Below are 25356 nucleotides of genomic sequence, written 5' to 3'. Positions count from 1 at the left end.
TTCATTCTATTTGGTGTCCTTATCAAGTAGGTAAAAACAATGACTGCAGATGCTGAAAACCAGATTCTGCATTAGAGTGGTGCTGGAAAATCGACGTTTCGGGCAAAAGCGTGTATTCCTGATGAAGAGCTTTTGCCCGAAACGTCGACTTTCCTGCTCCTTGGATGCTGCCTGAACTGCTGTGCTTTTCCAGCACCACTCTAATCCAGAGTCCTTATCAAGTAGTTCATCTGACTCAATTTCCTTTTGATTTAATGAAGTCCACTAAACCATGCTTTTAAAGGTTCACCTTTCACTGGAAGTAACATGAGTACCTGAACTCTGATCGCAAAATTGCGAGTTTTATTTTTAGATTAGATTAGATTACAGTGTGGAAACAGGCCCTTCGGCCCAACAAGTCCACACCGACCCGCCGAAGCGAAACCCACCCATACCCCTACATTTACCCCTTACCTAACACTACGGGTAATTTAGTATGGCCAATTCACCTGGCCCTGCACATCTTTGTCACTGTGGGAGGAAACCGGAGCACCCGGAGGAAACCCACGCAGACACGGGGAGAACGTGCAAACTCCACACAGTCAGTCGCCTGAGGCGGGACTTGAACCCGGGTCTCTGGCGCTGTGAGGCAGTAGTGCTAACCACTGTGCCACCGTGCCGCCCACCATTTTATTTCTTGTCGCCTTCCTGTTTCATTGAATGCTGTGATATTGTCAAATGCTGTCTAGCTAACTCACCCACTCTATTTAATCATTCGCAAATAATTGAAACATAGTCCAAATATGTGTTCTCTGAATTCTAACTTACCAATTGCTCCTTAATCAATTTTATCAGTTCTCTCACTTCATGTCCAAAAACGAATTCAAATGGACTGACTTTGGTTGATTGATTAATGCTTCGCTAATTGCAAAAAAAGAGTGCAAACAGAATTTCTTCCCCCAATCATTTGAGCCCTCAACATAGTATTTAATGTCTGATGTCACCTTTCTAGCGCTCCCTGCGACTGTGGATCATACGCAGTAGATTTCAATTGTTTTATTGCAAAGCTGTCTGTAACTTCCTTGAACAACTTTGACGTAACGTTTGATACTTAATCTTATTGTATCTCTGGAGATAGCCCTTATCTAGTGAAAAATTTGAGTAACTCCTCTCCAACCCTTTTAGGCATGACATTGCGCAATGGAATAGACACTGGAGATTTATTCTACACATCCATTATTGTTAGCAAATATTGATTCCCACTTTTTGTTTGAGGCAATGGACTACGACTCTTGTAAAAGATTCCTCAAATGCAGAACTGGGTATTAAAGGTGCGGTTTTATTTTTACCTCTGGTTTTCCAATTACCCGACAAATATGACATGTATAACAAAATCCAATGACATCCTTGTGCATTATTCCAGCAAAAATGCTTTTGTATTTTAACTTGAGTTTTTCTCACTCCAATAAATGACCCCCAGGGCTAACTCATGTGCCTGTCATAATACATCTGTTCTACATCCCACTGGCAATACGACTTGATCAACGTCTGCCAGTTTCTCATTTCCTAAAGATGTGACTGTCTCCATTTCCTAATTAAGACATCTTCTTTCAGGTAATAACATTCAGGGATACATTAGGATTCTGTTTCTGTATATGTCTTTAAATCACTTCAAATTTTCATCTTTCTGCTGTAACTCAATTAATTTATCTGGCCTAAAGATGTTTGTTGTGTTATCTACCTCCTCTAGCTGGTGTCAAACATCTAATCAAACAGGGTCTCTGCTAATTCCGCTTCAACTTTCTTATCTGTACTTTTTGATCTCACCCGTTTCAACTGTGAACTTTGTGACCGCGTTCCCACACAGTCAGGAACATCCCAGGATATGTGTCTTGCAATATTTCAGTTGCCAGCGTCATCACCAGCTTTTCAACCACAGTCGGATGCACTCCTACCTGTGAACCAGCAAAGACAAAGACAAATTATATTCCTGTCGCTGAGAGTTTGTCCAGTACTCCTACCACGACTTCTCCACACTTCACTGGACACTCTAACCTCACTATACATAACAGAATGTTTCTTGCCTCACCGTCATTTCCCACTACTAATACATTTTCTAGCGATAATTCCTCGGTGGTACATATCTCCTTATCATTTAGCATAAGAGACTGCAATGATCCGATGTCTATTAATATTATAACCGCTTTACTTGCTGTTTGTAGCCATTGCGTTTAAAATTTAGCTTCACAGGTATATGGTTTAAGAAGATCTGGCAGTTCCTCCTTAACAAATATCTGACATAGTTATATATTCTGATGCAACTTTCTAACTTCCACTGTGTTTCCCATTACCATTCCAGCAAAAGTCACTGGTTTATCCTGCTTTCCTACATGTGGCTTCCCAGAGTTTTTCTTAAACCGTGATTAAACCCGTAATCTTAAACTGTGATTTCACGTGGCCTACTTTATTGCAGTGAAAACAAATTTGACTTCTTTTAACTTCTCTTTGTGCTTCAATGATTTCCTTTTTTAACCTGTGGCAAGTTATCCTTATGATCCTCACCGAGATCTACCTTTGCCTTTCCAGGTGAGAATTTTCCTTTTCCCCAATATCTATCTCTCACGGATTGAAATTGATATTGGACGCCAAACCGTGATTTACGGACCAACTCGCAATCATCATCCATTTCAGCTGACATTCTTGTCATTTAACTCTCTCCTCTTGACATGAGTTCTCACTACTTCCGAAAGGCAATTATTGCGCTCCTCTCTCATTGCCAATTTCTGAATTTCAAATTCCCTCTCTTTCTTTCTTTCCTCTCTCTTCCTTTCTCTCTCTTTTTCTCACTCTTCTGTTTTTAATCGTATTTTAAACTATTCCATTTCTGTTGCCCTTTGCTTGCCTTTTGCCTCTAACTCAGGCTGTTTCATTATCAATTGAATTTTAGGTACGCCTGGCGATTCTGCTGGCAGATCCAGCAAATTTAAATTATGATTTATTGCTGTGATTATCTCTTCTTTCATCACGGAATGAGACAGCTCCAACTCCAGCTTGCCTGATAATTCCAGCAGCTAGGCCTTAATCACATATTGCGAAAACTCCAAGGTCACTTATTCCGCCCTGGAAAACGCTTGGTGACTGACTGGGCCATTGCTATCCCAAGTACTGTTTAAGCCAACCGAATCCAATACTCAGAAAGAAGTGCACAGACACATGCCACTCGCTGCCTTCAAGAGCAACAAGCCTATTTCACAATTGGTAACAATAGAACACATCCCGCAAAAAAATCCCCAATCTGCTATGCGTCACTGTGAAGTAGACCAATAGAGTGGACACACGAGAGAAGTATAACAGAGAGATTCGATAGTAATCAGAGACGGCAACCGTCAACCTGCCCTGACCTGTCATGGAGAACGTACGATTTCACAGCAAACAAGTAGATAATTGGTGTGTGTTTATTCCCTGCTGCTTTAATGGACCATCTAGTTTATATCAGGTGATGTTAGTACATCTGAAGGATGTGAAATTTATTTGAGAAATTCAGATTAATTATTCAACACTTCAATTAATACATAATATCGTAGAGAGGTTTTTTTTGGAATTCAATTCCGACAGTGTAGAAACAGGGCATTTGGCTCAACAAGTGCACACTGACCCTCTGAAGAGTAACCCACCCAGACCCCTACCCTATTACCCCTGATTAATGCACCTGAACATTAGCCCTGAACAGTATGGACAACTTAGACGAGCCAATTCACCTAACCTGCACATCTTTAGATTGTGGGAGCAAACCAGAGCACCAGCAGACAGCCCACTCAGACACGGGGAGAATGTATAAACTCCACACAGTCACCCGAGGTTGGAATCCAGCCTGGGTTCCTGGCGCTATGAGGCAGCTGTGCTAACCACTGAGTCACCATGTCGCCCTAGTTTGTTGGGCAAGTGGTGTGTTGCAGTTGTAGTATATTGCACCTGAGGCATGCCAACGTGTTTCCAAGTATACGATCTACAAGAAGTTCCCACGAAGGGTCATTGGTCCAATAGCATTAACTCTGATTTCTCTTCACAGATGCTACCCGACCTGCTGGTCATTTTCAGCGATTTCTGTTTTTGTTTTTGATGCCCAGAATCTGCAGTTCTTTTGGATTTTATCTGCAATAAGTGTTGGCTGCTGACTATTTTCAGCTCAGATTTCATGGGCTGGAGTATCATTTACAGACACTGTGACACATCAAGCAGCGAGGAGAATTACTTGAACATTGTTTCATGATTCTGCACAGCCACTTAGATTAATTAGAACAAGCGTGGACAGTGGAACAAAAGAAGATATGACTGTGAGTGAGACAGGTATTGCAATGTAATAATTACCATTGGAGGAGATTCAATCAGTGCCCTTGTGAAATATAAGAGTAGTTATTGGACCCTGTGTGGAAGCAGGCACAGACTGCAGAGGAAGATGCGAAAACAGATGCACCATGGTACATGAAAGAGACTGGATAAAAGAGAAGAGAAGAACTAATCTGGGATTGCATCACTAGGGCAATCGATACTGTGCTCTGTCGTAAAGACCGAACGTTGCAATGGCTGCATTGTCTTTCTGTGCCAAGGATATTCCAATCTCTTCTGTCCAAGAGAATGACTTGAAATGAAAGGAGAAAAATTCAGTTATTCTTGTCGATAAATGTAAGAATGACAAAGGCAGGATTTGGATAGAGATTTTCTGAAGGATTAGTTTAACACAGGTTAAATAAAATTACAGAGATAAATGCGTGGCTAAAAGATTGGTTTCAGAGGAATGGGTTACACCACAGGCATTGATCACAATACTGGGATTGAGGGGAGTATTCCATTGAAATGGGTTTTATTTGGGGAAATGTGGGGACCAGTGTGCTGGCCAATTACATAACAAGCTCAATAGATAGATTTTTACACTAATTCGCAAGGAGAAGGTACAAGTGAAGGGAAGTTGAAAAAATGAAAGAACAGTTGAGAAATTAATCAAGGTAGGGACAGAAAATATAAATGGAAGAGTGCAGTAGAAATTAGAAGCAGAGTAAGTAAAATGGTGAAAAGTCAAAGCATAAGGCTCTTTATCTGAACTCAAGATGAAATATTTCTTCAGCTTTTAATATTGGCCATTCTCACCATTTTGAGAAGAAACCAGGTCATGTTAACACGGAGCATACATTTGAAGAATGGAGGAAGTAACAGTTGATTGATGAAGGCAAAAGAAGGACGTGGTCTATGTGGACTTCAGTAAGTTGTTCCGACAGGTTTCCTCATGGTAGACCGGTTAGCAAAGTTAGATCAGAGGGAGTATAGGGAGAATGAGCCACTTGGATACAGAACTGGCTCGAACATAGAAGACAGAGGATGCTGTGGTGGTTAAGCATTACTCTTAAGACTGGAGGCCTGTAACCTATGGTGCACCACAAGGATTGATGATGGGTATACTGCCTTTCATCATTTATGTAAGTGACTTGGATGTGGACATAGCAGGTACAGTTAGAAAGTTTGCAGATGACACCAAAGTGGGAGATGTCGTGGACAGCAAAGAAGGTTACCTTTGAGTACGATGGGATCTTGATCAGGTGGGCCAAATGGGCCAAGAAGTGGCAGATAGAGTTTAATTTTAATAGATATGAGGTGCTGAATTTTGGAAAGGCAAATCAGGGCAGGACTTAAAGGACTACATTTAATGATAAGGTCTTGGGGAGTGTCTCTGAACAAAGAGATTGTGGGTGGCACAGTGGCACAGTGGTTAGCACTGCTACCTCACAGCACCAGAGACCGGGTTCAATACCCACCTCAGGCGACTGACTGTGTGGAGTTTGCACGTTCTCCCCGTGTCTGCGTGGGTTTCCTCCGGGTGCTCCGGTTTCCTCCCACAGTCCAAAGATGTGCAGGTCAGGTGAATTGGCCATGCTAAATTGCCCGTAGTGTTAGGTAAGGGGTAAATGTAGGGGTATGGGTGGGTTGTGCTTCGGCGGGGCGGTGTGGACTTGTTGGGCCGAAGGGCCTGTTTCCACACTGTAAGTAATCTAATCTAAAGAGACCTTGGAGTGCAGGTTCATAGTCCCTTTAAAGTGGAGTCCCAGGGAGATAGCATAGTGAAGAAGACATTTAACATTCTTTCCTTTATTGGTCAGAGCTTTGAATACAGGAGTTGGGAGGGCATGTTGCGGCTGTACAGGACATTGATTTGGTCACTTTTGGATATTGTGTGCAATTCTGGGCTCCATCCGATAGGAAGAAAGGGTTGAGAAAAGATTTGTAAGAATGATGCCAGGGTTGGATGGTTGAGCTATCGGGTGTGGTTGAACAGGCTGGGGCTGTTTTTCCTGGAGTATCAGAGGCTGCGGGATAACATTATAGAGGTTTATAAAATCATAAGGGCCATGGATAGGGTAAATTGACATAGTCTTTTCCCTGGTAAAAACAATGACTGCAGATGCTGGAAACCAGAGTCTAGATTAGAGAGGTGCTAGAGGGCATGGGTGTAGGGTGAGAGAAGAAAGATTTTAAAAGGGACTGAAGGGGCAACCTTTACAAGCAGAGGGTGGAGTGTGTATGGAATGAACTGCCAGAGGAATTGGTGGCGGCTGGTACAATTATAATATTCACAAGGTATCTGAATGGGTATATGAATAGGGAGGGTTTTGACGAATATAGGCAAAGTGCTGGCAGAAGGGACCAGATTATTCTAGGAATCTGCTCTGCATGGATAAGTTGGACTGAAGAGTCTGTGCCCAAGCCATACATCTCATGACACTATGACTGAAGGGGGCCTGTTTGGGCCTTGGAATTGCTTTAAATCGTAATTTGCCCCACAGCTGTGGGAGGCAAAGCTCAATTTTTCATCAATGCAATGGCAATACATATACAATGGCTAACCCACAGCTATTCAATTGGAGTCACTATTTTCAGGCTCCTACTGCAAAATGGTATGAAAGAAGGAACATGATACAAAGGATTTGAGTAGCAATTAATTATCGCTTGTATTTATGAAAATGCAGCGTGATGTGATAAATTGGCACAATTCATGCGATGTTAATTTCTGAAATTATAAAGGAGGGACAGACAGGACCCATCAATTTGCTCTCTCTGCCACAGTCACTACCTGAAAGTGCAACGTTGCTGCTCGACCCATGAGGAATGACCTGGACCCACCATGCAGCAACAGTGTAGCCACCACAACAATATAGCCACCAGAACAGTTTGGTCACCGCATCAGTATAGCCACCACTGAAACCACTATCAGGAGAAATGAAGCAGAGCACTGACAATGAAACCTTCGAAAAAAACACAGCTATTCTGGTCACGAGCAACTGATGTTGCGTTCCACCACGTTGACAGTGCCGCAGAAATCCTGGCAACCCTCTTATGCAGCAGCCACCGAAAAGGTGAACTTTGACACAAAACAGAAATGAAAACACCACAAAAAAAAAATCAGCGTGGTCGGCTATTGGAGCAGGAACAAACCGACACAGAGTCCCTGTCGCTACCCTGCCCCTACATTGCAATGTACTAAATTTGGAGGATTAAATTTGCATTTGTTATGCAATATGTCAGACAACCTCAAAACATTCATAGGCAGGCAGACCAGACCATAACTTCGCAATTTGTTTCAGAAAGTGACCAGTGAAAGTTACTTGGATTAAGTTAGGTAGGTTGACAACCAAGGTTTGAAACAGACAATAATTAATTCACAAAATTACGCAATGAAACAGAAAGTACAGTGTAAAGAACGCCTACAGAACTCAGTCATTCCAAACTTGACTTAATTATTCTGTTCCGAATATACACAACAGTCCCAATAAACAAACCTCCTTAAAAATGAAACAAAGGCTTATGGGTCGAAGTTAAAAGGGCAGTAGGACAGAGAGTCCAGCAGCCTGTTTCCATACAGCTCACTGATGAGCTCACTAACTAGTTCTGGACTGAACCACCCAGCTGGAGAGCTAGCGACGCCAGCTTGACTTATACAGGTTACTTCTAAAAACATAAAAGCTTTGGCCTGAAGATTAATCTGTTTAAGTTTTAACAAAAAGGCCTTTCATCTCTGTGCCAAACCCAATTCCTCCGGGCCTGACTGGGCACTAAAATGTGCCTGACAGTGAGGATGGTCAAAGACAAAATCAACATGAATGGGAGAATGGGAGTTCCCAACTGTTCCATCCAAGAAAATGTCATTGCTGTAGGTTGAAAGTAAATTACCGGTGATACAAAACATCCCCATAGTATTTTGTTCACTTGTTCATAAGGAATGTGCAAGAAGGCCCAGGGAATGTCCTATAAATGGAAAACAAATGTCAATATGATGGTCACAAGAGCATCAGTTTTCACTGTACAATATTTGCATTTCAGCTTCTGAGAACAAGTGGCTAGAAAACGATCAAAGGTAAAAGTGACCGTGAACCAGACAGCAATATCGATGGCAGTTGGAGAGAGGAAGAGGATAATTTTTACAACAGAAGTGTAGAGCAGCACAGAGTCCCACCAATAAATTGCAGCAATCTGATATAATGTCACCATGAAGTCTGCTGTTGCCATGGACACCAGGTAGTGAATGATGCATTTAGACAGTACACATTTCCCATGACACAAGATTTCTATCGCTACCAAGTTTACTGCAAGAAATAAAAAAAAAGAAAGAGTAACAAAGCAGGCTGCAACTAACAATAATGTGTCAATTAGCAAGGAACTGGCAGAATTTTCTCTTTTCATTCCAGTTTTCTGTGATGAAGTTGCTAGTCATCCTGATGGAATAAATTTGACATGTCTCAGTAGGGTAGTGCTAAAATCAAGCCCACTATTCCTGGAGTCTTTGAAAATGTTACAAAGATTCCTCAATTTACCTGATCTTTCATAGAAAACACATGCCGAGTTAAACAGTGGCTCAACAGTTGGCATAACTGCCTCACAATGCCAGGAAATCTGAGTCGATTCCACATTCAGGCAATAGTCTGTGTGGAGTTTGGAAAGTAGCTCCATGCCCGGGTGCTCTGGTTTCTTCTCACAGTCCGGATTTATGCAGTTTAGGTGGATTGGCCGTGCTAATTTGCACTACAGAGTCCAGGGATTTGCAGGCTGGGGTTGGTTAACCATGGGAAGTGCAGGGCTATAGAGATAGGGTTGGCGGGATAGTGTGCATGGTGATGGTGGGATGTTCTTCTGAGGGTCGATGCGCCAAATGACCTGCTTCCATCCTTTAGGGATTCGATGATTCTATGAATAATTACTACTTATCAAAATAAACAGAAGAGGTGTTGAAAGTTCCATTGACATAGTATACTACCAACTAAAACACACTCCTATCATAATTTCCCCAACACACACGCACACACACACACATTGGAAAACCAAAAAACAAAACAAAAGTAGACTATGGTTCGAATGGTCACTGGGAAAGGAGTTCAATGGTTTATTTTCACAAGATTTGCTGGAATGACCCTGATTAATTTTTTGCTGGTCCGAATTCTGCTTCTCAGTTATCCTTCTCTATTGCTTCCACTGTTCTGCGAATGGTACAGGGCTAGTTGGCTGACACAAATGTGTCAATTTAGTCAATTAAATTTCATAGCAACGTCTGAAGAAAAAAAAAGTTTTTACTACCTCAGAATGGAGATAGGCAGAGCACGCGAGAGATAGAGCTCTTAGATGGTGGAAACCTAATGGCTTCTCTTTATCTTGTCATCACCTTCAAGCTGTGCAGTTATCTGAGAATAGATCTTCCAGCTGTTTGAAGGCAGAACACGTCGGTCATTGGTAACTGCTCAGTAATTCACAATCGAATCGACTATTTTTGCCATTCGAAGCTCCGTTTGCATACAACACTTTGTATCAAGTTCAACTGCAACACTGCTATGATCCAAAGTTGGACAAATAATGTCCACGCTGCATATCAAATTATTTACTTTCATAACATGGAACAATCCTTGGTTTTTGGTCCCCTAAGACAAAGGAGTAGAAGCAGACCATTCAGTCAATCAAGTCAGTCTTTGATTCAAAGAGGTCAGAGCTGATCTGAAAATCTTCAACTTGGTATTCCCATCTTTTCTTCATGACTCTCGATCCCCAGAGTCTTTACAAATTGAAGAATCACGTTGGGCAACTGAATCTATTTTTGATTGATCCTCTTGGTTAAATGTCTCTCACCAACACCAATCCATTAGGAGGAATTAAAATTTGATAGCAATGAGCATAAATAGTAGCACGAGACAGACAACAACTACAGAAGGATTTAGCCTTATTATTAGGCTCACGACAGCCTGATTGAAAGGAAGGAGAAAAAAACAAATACAAACAGTAAAATAAGTGGAAATATGTAGAGGCAATAGTGTAGTGCTGATGGGAGATTTTAATTTTCCCAACATTGACTGGGATGCACTTAACGTCAGAGCTCTGGATGGGGTAGAATTTGTAAGAAGTGTCCAGGAGAGTTTTCTAGAGAAGTACGTCAATAGTCCGACGAGGGAAGGGGCCATATTGGACTTGGTATTGGGGAACGAGCCAGGACAAGTGGTAGAAGTTGCAGTGGGGAATTTATTTGGGAACAGTGGCCACAATTCTGATAGTTTTAGAATACTCTTAGATAAAGAAGAGAGTGGTCCTAAGGGAAGAGAACTAAACTGGGCCAAGGCCAATTATATCAAAATTAGGGGGAAGCTCGGAAATGTAAATTGGACTCAGCTATTTGAAGGGAAGTCCACATTTGAGATGTGAGAGGCTTTCAAAGATAGGTTAAAGATAGTGCAGGATAGGTATGGCCCGTTGAAGGCAAATGATAGGAAGGGCAAAATTCGTGAACCGTGGATGACGGGAGAAATCGTACGACTAGCCAAGAGGAAAAGGGAAGCATAATAAGGTCTAGGCAGCTAAGATCAGAACGGGCCCTGGAAGAATATTAGAAGAGTAGGGCAAGTCTTAAATGAGGAATCAAGTGGGCTAAAAGGGGTCATGAAATAACTTTAGCGAGCAGAATTAAGGAGAATCCCAAACCATTTTATTATTATATAAGAAGCAAGCGGGTAACTAGAGAAAGGATTGGTCCACTAAAGGATAACGAAAGAAGGCTGTGTGTCGAACCTGAGAGAATGGGTGAGATTCTGAATGATTACTTTGCATCAGTGTTCACTGAGGAGAGGAACATGATGAATGTTGAGATTAGAGATAGAAGTTTGATTAGGCTGGATCACGTTGACATAAGTATCGAAGATGTGTTGGGTAGACTAGAGGTTATTAAGGTGGACAAATCCCAGGACTGGGTAAGATATATCACAGGTTGCTGAGGGAGGCGAGAGAGGAAATAGCTGGGGCCCTGACAGATAACTTTGTGGCATCCTTAAATACAGGTGAGGTGCTGGAGGACAGGAGGGTTGCTCATGTTGTCCCCCTGTACAGAAGTGTAGTAGGGATAACTCCAGACCAGTGAGCCTGAAGTTGGTGGTGGGAAAGTTGCAGGACAAAGTACTGAGGGATAGGATTTATTTATATTTAGAAAACAATGGGCTTATCAGTGATAGCTTTTGGCGTTGTTCGGGAGAGATCATGCCTTCCCAACTTAACAGAGTTCTTCGAGGAAGTGACCAAGTTGATAGATAAAGGAAGGGCTGTTGATGTCATATATATGGAATTTAGTAAGGCGTTTGATAAGGTTTCTCATGGTAGACTAATGGAGAAAGTGAAGTTATATGGTGTGCAGGGTGTCCTAGCTAGGTGGATAAAGAACTAGTTGAGCAACAGGAGACAGAGTAGTAGTTGAAGGGAGTTTCTTGAAATGGAGAAAGGTGACCAGTGATGTTCCACAGGGGTCAGTGCTGGGGCCACTGTTGTTTGTAATATACCTAAATGATCTAAAAGAGAGCACTATTGGCATGATCAGCAAGTTTGCAGATGACACGAAGATTGGTGGAGTAGCAGAAAGTATAAGCGACTGTCAGAGAATACAGGGAGAATATAGGTAGACTGATGTTGCCAGAACTGCTTGGATACCCCAGCTATTTCTGTTTTCACTTATTTTGTTCTGACGTGACTTAATCTGAGATGTTTCCTCGTTAACGGTTTTGTTGTCCTTTGCTGTAAATGCTCCTACTCCTCCTTTGTCATTCTCTCTGTCTTTTCCAGAATATCATATTCACGAGAATATTTAATTCTTGATCTTGATTTGAAGTTGTAGCGGTCGCATTAATATATGCCAATAGTTCACTTAAATTTGTGGATGCTTCGAACCTTCAATTTTATTTTTTTTCATGAATCTGTGCGTGGACTGTTGTTACTGATATAGCATTCACTGTCCCTTCATGTTGCACTATGCTGGTCCTTGTCCCCATCTCTGATCTTTTGGCTCAGATTTTCTCTGATGAGATTTCTAAATTTCCTTTTTACCCAAACACTCTTGTTACTTCAAAACCCATTTGCTGTCTTAATTATGATTCACCAGAGCACGGCTTCAGTCCGTCCCAATGGAACAGATCATTCTTCCCTGTGTATTGATGCAAGTGCTTCATGAAGTTAAATCCGTTCACTGCACACAGATCATTGCAGTTCATATTTAATTCTCTGATGTGTTTCATTCTATTCCAATTGACACATGTCTCGGGGAACACTGTCTTGTCCCTTCTGAATTGGTTATCTGTTTTAAATGTCCTTTGTTGAAAATTTTGCTATGAAAATGCAAATTTTATACCAGTCCATTTAAGCCTGAACTTAGTTTTTGCAGTAAGATATTATTTAGCATAATAACCAAATATATTCAACTTACAGAATTTTACAAAATCATGAGAGGCATGGATAGAGTGAATTGTCAAGGTTTATTCCCCAGGTAGGGGATTCAAAAAAAGAGGGAGTAGATTTATGGTGAGAAGGGAAACATTTAAAAGGGACATAAGGGGGAAACCTTTCATGCAGAGGATGGTGCGTGTTTGGAATGAGTTGCCAAAGAAAGCCGTGGAGATATCTGGATGGGTATATGCAGAGAAAGGGTTTAGAGAGATATGGGCCAAATGCTGGCAAATTGGACTAGATTAGGTTAGGCTATATGGGCGGCATGGATGAGTTGAATCAAAGATTCTGTTTCCATGCTGTACATCTTTATGACTCTGTGATATGAGGCTGCCAGTTTTTCTTGATGAAACTTTAGGTCGGGAAAGTGAAATAAGACCAAAAAGGCTCTGCAGTACTGTGGATCTGAAGGAATTGCTGGCAGATTTCATAAGACCATAAGATATAGGTACAGAATTAGGCCATTCAGCCTATCATGTTTGCTCAATGTCCATTCATGGCTGATATCTTTCTGAGCCGCATTCTCCTGTCTTCTTCCAGTAACCCTTGATCAACTTAAAAATCAATAGCATCCCTATGCCTGTCTTAAATGCACTCTATGACTTGGTATTCACTGCCTTCTGGAACAAGGAGTTCCTATATTCACCCTCTCCTGGCTGGAGAAATTACTCATCTTAGTTCTGAACTATTGCCCCTTTATTCTGAGGATGTGCACTCAGGACATGGTCTCTTTTGGTAGTGGAAGCATATTCTCCACATCTAATCTATCCAGGTCTCTGAGCGTTCTGTAAGTTTCAATGGAATCCTCATCCTTCTAAACTCCATTGAATACCGACCCAGAGTCTTTAACTGATTTGACAAGCCCTTCATCTTCACGACTATTTTTATGTCTCCTGTGGATGCTGTCGAAAACTTGTCCATGTTTCATCGTAATGGGGCCCAAAACTGCTCAGAATATTCCAAATGCAGTCTAGCAAGAGCCGTATAAACTCTCTGAAGTACCTAGAGTCATCAGTCACAGAGACGTAGGACATGGAAATAGACCCTTAGGTCCAACTCGTCCATGCCGACGAGGTATCTGAAATTAATCTCGTCTCATTGGCCAGCATTTGGCCCATATCCCTCTAAAATCTCCGTATTTATATCTGCATACATCTCTGCTCTTTTGTTCTAGTTCTCTGGGAATGAATCCTACCGTTGCACTTGCCTTCCTTTCTGCCAACTAAACCTGCATGTTAAGAGAATCCGAAACAAGGACTCCAGGTCTCTTTGTGTTCAGTCTTCTGACACCGTTCCCCATTTAGAAAACAGTCCAGTTCTGTATTCTTCTGACCAAAGTGCATAACCTGACACTTTGCATTATACCTGCCATTTCTTTGCTCACTTTCTGAGCCTGTCTGAGTCTTTCCACAGCCTTCCTACCTCCTCAACACTATCTGCACATCAACCTATCTTTGTGACATGTGTACACTCAGCAAAAACGCCCTCAGTTATTTGTTCAGATTGTTAATTTATAACGTGAATAGTTGTGGTCCAAATACAGAGCACTGCAGAACTGCACAAGTTATCAGTTGCATTTCTGAGAAAGACCCTTCTATTCTGACTTTCTCCCTTGTGCCAGTCAGCTAATCCTTTATCTTTGCCAGTCACTTGCCCGCAACGCTATGGTGTCTTATCTTATTTGACAGCCTCCTCTGCAGCACATTGTCAATAGCCTTCTAGAAATCCAAGCAGATCATGTTTGCTGACATTTTTTGGCTTAATTAAATTTTTAATCACCTCAAAGCCATGTCCTCGTAAAGATAGCAGCTTTCTTTCCATAAAGGACATGATTGAAAAGGAAACAGAAGGTTCTACAGTATTTAATAATAGTTCTGGTCTCACTGTTACTGAGATCAACTTTCAATCACAGATTTCACGAACTAAACTCACATTCCCCTCAACTGCTAAATGCAAAATCACAACATAATTGGACATCTGGAATATTGATCCATAGAGCCATAGATTCATAGAGTCCTAAGCAAAGACAGGCCCTTTGACCCAAACTGGTCCGTACCAAACTGTACGCCCATCCACTCTCACCCCATTTCCTTGAACTTGGTCAGTATCCTTCTAAACCTTACCTATCCTTGTTTTTGTCGAAATTCATTTTAAGTACCCGCCTCATCACTTCTTCTGGCAGCTCATTGCATATGCAGGACGGGGCTAAGTGGCTCATGGGCGGCACGGTGGCTCGGTGGTTGGCAGTGCTGCCTCACAGCACCAGGGTCCCAGTTTCGGTTCCACCCTCGGATGACTGTCTGTGTGGAGTTTGCACATTCTCCCCGTGTCTATGTGGGTTTCCTCCGGGTGCTCTGGTTTCCTCCCACAGTCCAAAGATGTGCAGATTAGGTGAATTGGCCATGCTAAATTGCCCATGGTACTAGGTGCATTAGTTAGAGGGAAGCGGGTCTGGGTGGGTTACTCTTCGTAGGGTTGGTGTGGACTGGTTGGGCCGAAGGGCCTGTTTCCACACTGCAGGGAATCTAATAAATATAATATATGTGTACCACACTCTGTGTAAATAAGTTGCCCTTCAGGTTCCCTTTTATTCTTCCCCCAACCTTAAATGATGTCCTCTAGTCCTCAATTCCCCAACCCTGGAGAAATAGGGTGCATTCATCCTATCCGTGATTCATATGAACTTATGCACTTCTGTAGGCTCCCCGCTCTGTCTCCTGCACTCTAAAGAAAAAGCCTCCTAGCATGTCCAATCTCTCCCTATTCCCCAGACCCTACAGTCCTGGCAATATCCTTGTAAATTCTTCTGCACTCTTTCCAGTCTAATAACATTCTTCTGATAGCAAATTGACCAAAACTGAAGACAATACTCCAAGTGTGGCTTCACTAATGTAACAGTGCAACACAGCTTCCTCACGTTTATATGCAGTGCCCAGACTGATGAAGGCCAGTGTGCTAAAAGCCTTCTTCACTGTCCTGTCTACTTATGACTACACTTTCATAGAATCATGCATCTGAACTCCAAGGTCCTTCTGCTCCACTATACCCCTTAATGCCATACCATTCACCACAATACTCCCTTGATTTGACATTCCAAAATGCAAGACGTCGCACTTATCTATATTAAACTCCACTTGCCATTTCTCAGCTCACTCCCCCAGCTGAACAAGGTCCTGCTGCAACTTCTGATAGCCTTCCTCACTGGCTATGATACCACCTATTTTAATGTCATCTGCAAACTTACTAAGCACGTCTTGTACATTCTCATCCAAATCATTGTTATAGATATCAAACAGCAAAGGGCCCAAAACCAATCCTTGAGGCATTTCACGAGTCACAGGCCTCCAGTATCATAACCATTATTCCACTGTTACCCTCTGCTTCCCACTATCAAGCCAATTGTGCATCCAAGTTGCCAGCTCCTCCTGGATTCCATGCGATCGAACCTTCCAGAGCAGCCTACCATATCAAAGGTCTTACTGAAATCGATGTAGACTGCATATACCATCCTGCCCTCACCTAACTGCCTGGTCACTTCATCAAACAACTCTAACAACTTTGTGAGGCATGATCGCCAATGCACAAGGCCATGCTCACTACTCCCAATCAAACCCTGTCTTTCCAAATGTTGTATAGTTTATCGCTCAGAATTGCCTCAAATAACTTACCTACCACGGATGTTAAGCTGGTCTATAGTTCCCAGGATTTTCTTTGCAGCCCTTCTTGAATAAGGGCACAACATTCGCTACCATCCAGTCTTATGGAACTCTCCCGTGCCTGAATCAGCTAGTCTGAACTCCAAGGTCCCTCTGTTCTACTACACTCCTTATTTCTTCTCTAGCCTCTTGCAGTGTTCATGGATATACCAAGAGATTAATTCAACTTCATACATTCTAATATGTTCAACACCTACTGTGATACAGACTGTTCCCAAACTATGACCACCAACTCCCTCATGATCCCACGTCTTCATGTCTTTCTCCATAGTAACGACTGAGTGATAGAATCATAGAGAAGTACAGCACGGAAACATCATTGAGGACCTCATCCATCTCCTATGGTAATACACATACATGCCCACTTTGGTCCTTGAGGGATCCTATTTTCTCTCTAGTTATTCTTTTTCCTTAATATACTTACAGAACTTCTTTGGAATCCCTGGCAAGGCTATTCTCATACCCACTTTTCACCCTACTGATTTCCTTCTTCAGGGAAGATATTGCTGTGGCTTTGGTGATGATCAATGCATTTCCAATGTACAATGGAGTAGTACTGTATGATTTTCGAGTGCCAAGGATTATTCCTTTGTTTGTGAAAGGGAATAACATTGTGGTGGGCAAATTATTGGACAGGATTTTGTGAGGCAGAATTTCTGAATACTTGGAAAACCATTGTTTGGTTTGAGTTCGTCAGCAGGGCTTTGTGAGGGACAGATCGTTCCTCACAAGCCTTATTGAATTCTTTGAGGATGTGACAAAAGACATTGATGATCCTAGAGCAGTGCATATGGATTTTGGAAAGACGTTTGATAAATTTCCCAATGGTCGATTAGATTAGGTTACTTACAGTGTGGAAAAAGGCCCTTCATCCCAACAAGTCCACATCGACCCTCCGAAAAGCAACCCACCCAGATCCATTCCCCTACACCTGACACTACGGGCAATTTAGCATGGCCAATTCACCTAACCTGCATATATTTGGACTGTGGGAGGAAACCAGAGCACTCGGAGGAAACCCACGCAGACACGGGGAGAATGTGCAAACTCCACACAGACAGTTGCCTGAGGCGGAAATTGACCCCGGGTCTCTGGCGCTGTGAGGCAGCAGTGCTAACCACTGTGCCACCCATTCTTTACACAGAAAGTGGAATACACTGCCAGCAGTGATGGTGAAGTCAGATAAATTAAAGGACATTTGAGCGACTCTTGGATACACACATTGATGATAGTAAAATGAAGTATATGCAGGTTAGAGTGATCTTAGAGTAGGATAAAAGGTCCGCACAATGTTGAGGGCCAAAGGGCATGTACTGTTCTATATTCTATGTTCTAAATTCCTGTATTCCCCATGTGTCTACAGGGATCCCCTTGATCCCAGCTGCCTGTACCTGAGCCATACCTCCTTTATTTCTGGTCGAAGCCTCAATATCTCTTGTCGTCCAAGGCTCCTCATTCCTGTCAATCAGAAATGCACAAATATGTGACTGTATGGACAGAAACATTTGAAAGTTTCCATCATTAGTGATTGTTCGTGAAAGTTCAAAATTTTGGAGCCAACGGAATGTTATTGATTGTTTAGGAAATGACATGAGCAGAAAGAAATATAAGTTTTTAATTGATTTGATTTGATTTAGCCGTGTCACGTGTACCTAGGTACAGTCAAAGGTTTTGCTTTTCATGCAGCACAGGCAGACCATATCATACAAAGTGCGTTCGGGTATCAGAACAGAGCAAAGAATGTAATGTTACTGCTGCAGAGAAGGCACACAAAGTACGAAATCAAAATTAAAATTTGAGAGGTCCATTCAGGAGTCCAATAACAGTGGGAAAGAAGTTGTCCTTGAATCTGTTTGTACGAATGCTTAGCTTTTGTACCCTTTGCCTGTCAAAAGAGGTTGGGAGAGATTATAACCGCGGTGGCAGGGGTTTTGATGATATTGGTTAATTCCCAAGGAAATGGACTGAATAGATAGGAGGATATCTTGTGTGAGGGACTGGGATATTGTCACAGAACTGTGCAATTTAAAATAAAGCTTGTAAGCAGACCTTGTGAAATTGGCATGTTTGTTTTGTCCACAAATAGGTGAAGAGTTCAATCACTGCTCAGCACATAATACTCTGAACTGATGAGTCATAAACTCTCTACCTAGGTGCAGGCATATGTGGTTTATAAAGGGTTACAAGCGATGGATAGTTGCTTGCAAGACAATACGGTTCTAATTAAAGCTTAATAGTATTGGAGAGGGCTAAAGATACTTCGGGGCTGACAGTACTCAACAGTTAAACAATGGTAACAAGAAATTAACAAATCTAAGAACATTGAATTAATAATCAGTAGCATCCTGTCCATAATGGATCACAGGCCCAGGCCAACATATTGAGTAGATTGGGGCCATCTTGTATGCGGGCATTGTGTTGACTGGCTCCCATGGAGAGAGCGTGAGCCTTAGGGGCTTCTGGAGGTGCACTGTCATTGTGTGTGACAGAATCCCATTAGCGGGTCGTTTAGATAATGTCTTTCCTCCGATAGGTAATGCCTCATTCGCAGTCAGTTCCCAGGTATATCTAATTTGAGTCCTCAATGGTATTATAAGTAAACCCTCTTTTAGCTCAGGTCAAAATGGCTTCAGAAGGAAAATGGTCTGTAAGCAAAATGGCTTCCTCTACTCCCACAGCTATCTGCTCTGCAGTTTCTTTCAGTCCTTGGTAGCGCAGTTGTACCTATAAAAATTGATAAAAATCGAGCAGCAAGTTGGTTCTGAAGAAGTCTCAATGGACTCAAAACGCCTAGTAACCCTCCAACCACAAGGGATGAATGCAGATTTCTCCAGCTTCCTCATTTCCCCTCCCCCCACCTTTTCTCAGTCCCAACCCTCAGACTCAGCACCGCCTTCTTGACCTGCAATCTTCTTCCCGACCTCTCCGCCCCCACCCTCTCTCCGGCCCATCACCCTCACCTTAACCTCCTTCCACCTATCGCATTCCCAACGCCCCTCCCCCAAGTCCCTCCTCCCTAACTTTTATCTTAGCCTGCTTGACACACCCTCCTCATCCCTGAAGAAGGGCTTATGCCCGAAACGTCGATTCTCCTGCTCCTTTGATGCTGTCTGACCTGCTGCGTTTTTCGAGCAACACATTTTTAAGCTCAAAACCTTGACTCTGTTTTCTCTGCACAGATGCTGCCAGACCTGCTGCGTTTTGCAATAATTTCTGTTTTTGCTTATGAGAGAGTGGAGATGCTGGGTAATTTTTCTAACTGATAGGATGTGACGAGTCCTAAGGATCTCTATTGGGACTGGATCATTTACCACACTTATTAGTGACAGAGCAAACTACGAAAAAACATACAGGTTTGCAGATGACAAAGTGATGAGTAATACTAAAAGTGCAGATGGAAACGTGAAATGACAGTGAGATATTAATCAGTTCAGTGAATGTCTAAACCTTTGGTCAATTGATTTTAGTTTCAGAAAATAGGAGGTCACTTATTTTGGAAGTCTTTGTTCAATTGATTTCAGTATCAGCAAATGGGTCGTCACATAGTTTGGAAGAAAAAAAGGTTAAAAGGAGATTCTTTCAAAACAATGGAAACTCTGAAACAGTGGAGGACCATAGTAAATTGAAACCAGCCATATAAGTAATTGAAAATCTATGAACAGATCTTGAAGCTAATTAGGAAAAACAATTGAAAAGTTGGCTTGTACATCCAGAAGACTAGAATACAAGGAGACTGTAAATATATTTTCACTTTACAAAACCCTGGGTCGACCACACCTGAAATATTGTGAGCCATTCCAAACACCATATCTCAGCAAGGCGATATTGGTCTTGGAGGGAGTCTAGATTCCATTTAGAAGAAAGATACTTGTAAATTGCAAGTCGATGGAAATAGTTGAACAAATTAGCGTCACATTCCCTGGAATTTAGAAGATTAGCGGTAATAACATCAAAGGTAAACCGGTAGTGTACAGATCAAAATAAATTTTCTTATTATTTCGAGTCTACAACAAAGGAACGGAAATTAAAAATTGAAATTGAATCTTAACAGATTGAAATCAGGAAAAAATTCTGCATTCCCATGGAATAGATATTGGATATCTGAAATTACCACAATGTGTTTCATCTGCAAGAAGGATTTACTGTGATATTGTTCGGTCCTCATTGCAGCATTTCTACAAATTGAGATCACTTACAATTTGATGAGAGTAAAGGGATATTTGACAGTGAAAATCAACTCGTGTATGAACTTATACTGGGTCACTGCATATATAGCTGTATTTGTGCAGCAGCTCAGTAGCTGAAGCGTGAATCCTGTTTTTTCATAAATTTCGTAAGGACTAAGTAGAGATGAGACAAGAAAGAAGTTTGTAATTCGATAATACAGAAGATATGTGACCGTTGTCATCCAGAGCAAGATAAAACTGCTGGAAATCACAAACAGTAAAATAATGGACATTCTGCGATTCTTCATCTCAGGGTCCTTGTATTTTTGACCATTATTGCTATAAACCCGAAGGTTCCTTCGGGCTTGACTGGCCATTAAAATGCGCCTGTCAGTGAGCACGTTCAGAAATAAAATCAAGTCGAATGGAAGAATAGGAGTTAACAGCTGATCAATCCAAGAAAATGCCATCGCTGCAGGTTGGAAATGGATCACTGATGATACAAAGCAACCCCATGGTTTATTGTTGACTAGAGCATAAGGCATATATAAGAAGACACAGGGAATGTTTTTTAAACAGAAACCCAAGGTCAATATAATGTTCACCACAACCGCGATTTTCACTGTGCAATATCTTGATTTCAGCTCCTGACAGCAAATGGCTACAAAACGATCAAAGGTAAAAGCGACTGTGAACCCAAACAGAAATATCAATGGCAATAGGAGACAGAAACAGAATAAATGTGCAGACTGGAGTGTACAGCAGCAGGAAGTCCGACCAATAAATTTCAGCAATTTGATGTAATGTCACATTAAAGACAATCACCGTGAAATCCACTGTTGCCATGGTCACCAGGTCGTGAGTGATGCAATTAGACAGACTGCATCTCCCTCGACTAAGAATCAAAATGGCCACCATGTTCACTATGAGAAATGGAAAATAAATCTGTCATGTAATAAGTTGTAGTGAATCATTTTATATCAACTGGCATCATATTATCTCTTTTTGGTTCATTCTTTGCTGAGGTTAGAATGAATCTGTCATGACTCACTGGAAGATAAACTCAAACCAAGCCCTCATTCATGATGTCTTCACGAAGGTTGCACATTTTATAATATCCACAAAGTTTCGTCACTTTACACGATTTCGAGATGCATGTTGAAAGACTGTTTGAACAATAGTTAAAACTTGCCAGAATTAAAAAAAGAACCTAGGTAGAGGTAAATGGCATATAATCTCGGTCAATGGGATGAACCTAATGGACAGAATTCTGGTTCACAGCCATATTTCTCTATTGCTTCTGTTGTTTTGCAAAAAGTCACATGGTGGCTAGTTCATTTACAAAACTATCTCCAATTATTAATTGAAAGGCAAACTTCTAAACTTGAAAAAAGAAATAAGCTGATTTATTTCAGCTTTGAAGTAGTTCACTGAATAAATAGAAAGAAAGTTCTTGTCTCGTGGAAACCTAAAAGCTTTCCTGTATCTTGGTCCTATGAGCAAGCTGTTCAGTTATCCGAGAACAAATCACGTGACTGTTTGGAGGCAGAGATGTCTGTCTTTGCTAACCGGTCAGTCGTCCACAGTATAATCTGCTGCATTTGTGGCTAAAGTTCCATTTGTATGCAATCCTTTGGCTCCAGTTGATTTACAAGCACCGTTTTGATCGAAACTGGGACACATAATGTTTGGAATGAATGTCAAACGACTTGCTTTCAGGACATGTAACAAAACCTTGATTGTTGGAACCTTAGGATGAAGCAGTAGAAGTGCATGCGATTCGGCCAATCAAATGTGGCTGATCCTTATGTGCCTCTGGGTAATTAGAGATGGGCAACAAAACTGGCCAACCTGCAACGCCCATATACCATGGTTGAAAATACTAAAGGTGGATTGGGAATAAATTATTTGAGGGAGGATGTCCAAATTGGTAGAAATAATCAAAGTGGTGAATGTTATTTGAGAGAAATTATACAACAGCACATTGCAAAAGGATCTGACTGTCCTTGAACCACAATATGTCAGCATTTAAATAAAACAAGGAAATTAGAAAGGCAACCAACTTGTTAATCTTTATTGTAAGGAGAATGAAGCAGCAACGTAGGGAAAATCTGGCTCATTGGTGATACTGACCCTTGATACTGTGGTGTTTTAGTCATTTTACTTTTGGAGGCCCATGTTTGAAACTGAAACAACTTAAGGAAGGTTCACTGGACTGATTCCTGAGATTGAAAATTATCTTTGGAGTAAATGCTGAGCGAATTGAGCCTGTATTGATTGGAGATTAGAAGAACAAAAGATGATCTTATTAAAATATAACATTCTGAGTAAGTTTGACAGAATAAATTTTGAGAGGGTACTCCTGTCATGACATTCTTTAACTAAAGTATAATTTGAAAGTAAAAGCTTTTCCAATTTAAGACAGAGATGAAAAGGAATTTCTTCTCTCATTGCGTCATTTGTCTTCAGAAATCTTTTCTCCAGCCAGTAAGTGGGGGTGGGGTCATTGATTTAATCTACAATAAAGTTGGAAAGATATTTGTGTGACAATGGAGTCAATGAGAAACAGACAGGTAAATGGATTTAAGGTCATAACCAGATCATCTAAGATATAATTGAATGGCAGATCAAGCTTAATAGCCTGAATGGCCCATTGCAGATTCTACTTCTTATGTTACAAAGTAGTGTGTGAAGTTTTTCTTTTTTACAGAGGTATGCAAGTTGAAGTTATTGTTCATTTAGAATTCCATCCATACTATAGTTGGGGTCTTGAAAACGTGGGGTGACTTTTCACTTGCTTCATCAAGGACTTGCCCTTGCGTACAGTCAGAAGTGCGTCATCCACTGATAATTTCACAGTGAGTGGCACCCTTTGTGATGACTCAGATACTCAGAAGCAAGTTCTGGACAACATCCAGGTTTGGCTGCGAAATGCCCGCAAAAGTCCAGTAAGCACCATCTCTAAGAGAATCTAACCATTACCCCTTGATGTTCAACAGCATTACCATTGATGAATTTGCCATCATTAATATCCTGGAGATTAATGTTGACCAGAAAGTGAAGTAGGCCAGCCGTTTAAAATCTCTGGCTGCAAAGAACAACTGAGAGGCTAGAAATCCTGAAGCAACTAACTCACCTCTTGACTCCTAAAAGAATATCTGCCATCAACAAGGCCCAAATCAGAAATGTGACAAAATACTCTCCATTTGGCTGGGTGGGTGCAACACCAAACAACACTCAAGAAGTATCAGAAGGAAGTTATGAAACTTGAAAGTGTTCAGAAAAGATTTATAAGGATTTTGCTAGGTTGGAGAATTTGAGCTATCAACAGAGGCTGAATAGGCTGGGAGAGTCAGAGGCTGTGGTGTGCCCTTATAGAGGTTTATAAAATCACGAGGGGAATGGGTAGGATAAATAGACAGTTCTGTTCCCTAGTGTAGAGGGGTCCACAACTAGAGGGCATAGATTTAGGATAGAGGGGCAAGATATAAACGGGACCTATGGGGCAACTTTTCACACAGAACTTAGTGCTTGTATGGAATGAGCTACCAGAGGAAGTAGTGGAGGCTGGTGCAATTACAATATTAAAAAGGCAACTCGACAGATATTTGAATAGGAAGTGTTTAGAGGGATCTGGGTCAATTGCTGACAAATGGGACTAGATTATGTTAGGATATCTGGTCGGCTTGAACAAGTTGGATAGATGGGTCCGTTTCTGTGCTTTACATCTCTATGACACGATTATTCCAAGTGTGTTCCGCATTTGAATCAGTTCACAGAAGATCTGATGGTCTTGCACTCCAGGTTTCCATATTTTCCTCAAAGGCCTTGATACCAACAGACTTTACAAATTGCCGAATCCTATTGGGCAACAGAGGCTTTCCTTTGTTTGAGCATTTGAATTATATTTCTCGAGATAACGCCAATCCCGTAAGAGAGGTAAAATTGAATTGCACTGAGCTTAACTGTTAGCAGAAAAGAGGCAACGAGCCAAACAATTTAGGAGAGCTTATTACACTCGTTTTAAAAACCTGTTTGAAAGGATACAAAGGAAACAAACACAAAGCGCATAACAAATAATATGAGCACAGGAAACAACAGTAATAAAAGGGAATAGGATAGGAGAGTTGAACTGGTTCAGGTAAGTATATTGGGAATGGAATCAAGATTAGAGATTCCAGTCGAACAGATGATCAATAGTAAAACTGTGCAATAATGAAAAATAGGACTGTAATAACAGTCAAAAAGAGTGAGACAGTAGACAATACCACGGGTGGAATTGATCAAGTGATGTGACAATAACGAGACTAAAAGAGAATGGACGAGGACTAATGATTAATGAAAAGGGAAAGCATTCTTGTTATCAATATGAAGAATGTAATATGTTGGAGAGAGGGCAACATCAATATAAAGAGAATGTTAGAGAGAAGACAAAATGTTCTGCAAGTGAAAACAACTTCAGTAGTGGAAATGCCTAAGTGTGAGCTAGTGTTGCAGACATAGAAATCAATGTAATGCATTAACTGGGAATACATTTCAAAAGCATATAATACTTAACAGGCACTCCAACCCCTGAGAGGATAGATTAGTATATGGATGTAATGGAGGCATTTTTGTGCAAAACATTTTCAGGGTGCTATGAAATCCTGTTGCAGCAGACACGATTAATACAACTGTTAGAATAAAGAGAAAATATTGAGGTACCTTTATAG

The 25356-nt window shown here is 41.3% G+C and overlaps 1 pseudogene; it reads right to left on the bottom strand.

Annotated features, from left to right (window-relative positions):
• Positions 1-8271: 8271 nt before the first annotated feature.
• Positions 8272-25356, bottom strand: part of LOC148140632 (uncharacterized) — a 42236-nt pseudogene continuing 25151 nt past the window's right edge.

Source organism: Chiloscyllium plagiosum, unplaced genomic scaffold (genome assembly GCF_037043375.1).
Source record: "Chiloscyllium plagiosum isolate Xiang-an unplaced genomic scaffold, Cpla_swu_hap1 HiC_scaffold_35, whole genome shotgun sequence".
In the NCBI taxonomy this organism is placed as follows: domain Eukaryota; kingdom Metazoa; phylum Chordata; class Chondrichthyes; order Orectolobiformes; family Hemiscylliidae; genus Chiloscyllium; species Chiloscyllium plagiosum.
This window is presented reverse-complemented; position numbering and strand designations above follow the sequence as displayed.